We start from the raw sequence: 3,484 nt of genomic DNA, 5'->3' as shown, positions 1-3,484 counted from the left end.
CCCTTCGCCGTCCTCCCCCCACCCCTGTCCTTGCCCATGTGATTTCTTTCCTCTTCAACCCCTATTTCAACTTTTCTCAATCAGCCCTTTCATAAAGTTTCGGCAGGGCACAATGCCCCCTCCGTGGGGGCTTAGCAATATAGATCATTTCTATACCTGGAGCTATATTAAACGGGCCTGTTTCTCCCGGGGACTGCGAGAGAACGTAATAACACGGGCTCCGTTGTAATTAAACAGACAATTGTCTCTCTGTTACCATCTCCAGCGCGGTCACGTGACACATGCATTAAGAACTTAATAAGAGGCAGCGTTCCGTGTTGAGAGACGGCTGGAAATTTAGACCGCTGGACGGGGCCTGGCTTCATCGGGCGTTGAAAAGCAACCCGTGCTGGAAAGCTTCAAAGGACAAGGCAGTCTTCGGTCCATTGGGGTACCGGTCATGCGGTGACCCTGCTTCTAATAATGGAGAGGGAAAAACGGGGGGCCTTTCGGTGTTCTGCAAGTCACCTGACCCAACGGCGGAAGCGTCCTCTTTTTCATTTGTCAGGCCTGCATTGCGTTGGCAGGTTTTGAAGGTGCAAAGGAGGAGCTGAGCATCATTTGCTTAAAGAATAAATAGCTTTGTTGAGAAAAGAAGGGATTGTGTAAAGAAGAGAGGATGGAGATAGTCCTAACAGTCTAACCGACTGTTGATCTGGAGGGAATCAGGGAGGAAGTGTGCCCAAGGGAGCAGGAAGGCTCCCATTGAGCCAATCAGGGCACAGGGAAAGTGTATGCTGTTCTCACTGCCTCCAGTTTCCCTTTGCAACAGGCCTGCATCGTGGGCTATCCAAAGAAAAAGGGACTGGTCCAAGACCACCCAGGAATCTTCAGGCTATGGATTTGAACACAGGACTCTTGTTAAGCCTAACCTATTAACCTCTCCATCCTGCTGGTTGTCCTTCTGGCTCAGTCTTTCAGCCAGACAACTGTCTACATCAGCAACTGCTACCCTTTGAATGTCAAAGTCTGAAGGTGGCAAACTTCTGCTAGCAGCAAGAAGAAAATTTTAGAAGACTCAAAAGATGTTTTCCTAGCCTCTCCCAGGCGGGGGAGTGTGCAACTATCCACATATTTATTTATTCCTGTATTTATATCCTGTCCTTCCTCAGGGGCTCAGGGTGGTTTACATATAATTGAAATATAAATTAATATAAATATCCTAGTTAAAATCTAAGCTATTATTGTGGGTTATAAAATCCAGAATTAAAACTAGAACTGATTTGCCTAGGCCATTTCCTGTTCCGAGAGGAGGAGAAAGGGTGCCGGATAATAATTAATTCAATGTAATTAGGTGATTAGGTAGGGGGGTCAGCAGAATTTCTGGTGTCAGATTTCGAGGCTTCAGCCACAGGCCCAGCGGAAAAGCTCTTTCTTACAAGCCCTGCGGAACTGTCCAAGGTCCTGCAGGGCTCTGATGTTACCAGGAGGAGCGTTCCACTAGGCCGGGGCCAGGGCAGAAAAGGCCCTGGCCCTGGTTGAGGCCAGTTTAATTTCTATAGGGCCGGGGATCCTAACCAGATTTTGAGCATTAGATCTTAGTGTCCTGTGGGAGAGGAAGTCCCACAGATATGACAGTGGGGCAGAGTGGGGCACTCGAAGAACCTGGGTTCAAATTGTTGCCGTGAGCAACTCGATAAGCCTGGAGATTAGGGGGCTTTAGATCAGGGGTAGTCAACCTGTGGTCCTCCAGATGTTTGTGGACTACAATTCCCATGAGCCCCTGCCAGCGTTTGCTGGCAGGGGCTCATGGGAATTGTAGTCCACGAACATCTGGAGGACCACAGGTTGACTGCCCCTGCTTTAGATCGCTCTAAGTGTGCATAGGTGTCATCTCCTTGAGTGAGATGCCTCTCTTTGTCATAACTTGGGAAGTGCCCTCTGACCCCCTCCTCCCTCCCTTTGTCCTCTCCCTCTCTCTACATGGCCTTCTCCGGAGACACCTGCCTCTGCACGCCTCTCCTTTAGTTGATAATGCCTTCAGACTCCCACACACTGGCCATTTGTGAGAGGGAAAGCACTCTGTAGATAAGCCTTCTTTCTCTTCTTTTGATTGCAACCGGAATGTATCTCCTTGGGCACCCCAAAGGAAGCGGAAAAAGCCACCTGGTTCCTCCTCTCCTGCCAAATATGTTCTGATCCTGTGCTTTCATTCCAGTGTAGAATGAGTTGGCAGGATTTCAATGTGTGAGAGAGCGCAGCACCAAGCTGCTTAAAATAAAAAAATAGTTGTCTTTAGGAAAGAAACAAACTTTGTGTAGAAAGATGGGGGAGAGAGAGAGAGAGAGTCCTAACTGGATAACTGTTCTTTTCTGGAGGCAAGCAGGAAGGAAGTGCTCTCAAAGGAGCCAAACAGGACACAGGAAGATACTTGGGAAAATACCAGGGAGTTCCTTGATTTCACTATGCTAAATATACATCTCCTCTGATGGCTCCTGCAGAATATTTTTCATATCCTTTTTGAATCACGCCCAGTACTGGTCGTGCATATTCCAATGGAGATATGGTGCCACTTAACTGCTTGATATTGGGCTGTTTGGTTAATACAGCCGAGGCGGTTTGCCATCCTCTTCCCCTGTACAGTCTCCCTTTGTGGCTGCCTGTTTAAGTACTAAGCGAGCAGGCATTTGATAAGACCAGGGCTGAATCTGCATGGAACTTTTATTCCAGTCCCAGGTCGATTCAGTCCCCGTCATCTACACTGAATGCAATTTTGATTTTGGGTGATTTAAATTTTCCCTCTGCAACAAGCATGATTGATCCAGAGTGACCCTGCCTTTCCCCCAGGATATCCTGGATTGGATATAACCCTCAATATTTGAAAAATCGGCATGACTAAAGGTGCAGCTCTCTGCTTGTCACAAACTAACTTGCTACCTCGAGCCTCCAACGCTGTAGAAAAGCCCTGATGGGCCAGGACGTCAATTCAAAGGCTTCCTCGTTCCCAGGTTGCAAGCCTGCCTTAAAGGGGAAGGCCTAACTTCTTTCAGCAGAAGCTCTAGAAACCCTAACTTCTCTCAGCAGAGATTTGCCTCTTGGATTTATTCCCCCTCGTCTGCTGTCTCCAATCCTCTCCCCCACCCCCTTTCAAGAAAAGAAAGAAAGAGGCTCCTACTGCCCTTAACTCCACCCCCCCCCTTCTGAGCTTCCCTAATTATGTGCAGAACACTTATCTTTTTCAATAGGAGGGGGAATAGAGGAAGCCCCGAGTTCAAATCAATCTGAATTTGGCAGGATCCACAATGGAATAAACAAAGTAAGTGCAGAATCAGCCCAGGCTAGTCACAGATCTGCCATGCTTTTCTTCCATAAAAAGCAAAGCTGGTAGTGTCATATTCTTGAGACACTTTATTTTTATTGATTGCTGTTTCAGACACAGTTGACAATCCACAGTGTGCATCCCTTAACAATACTAAGGGATACGTTTCAGAAAATACAACATATA

This window comes from Paroedura picta, chromosome 9 (genome assembly GCF_049243985.1).
Source record: "Paroedura picta isolate Pp20150507F chromosome 9, Ppicta_v3.0, whole genome shotgun sequence".
Taxonomy (NCBI): domain Eukaryota; kingdom Metazoa; phylum Chordata; class Lepidosauria; order Squamata; family Gekkonidae; genus Paroedura; species Paroedura picta.
Note: the sequence above shows the minus strand (reverse complement) of the source record.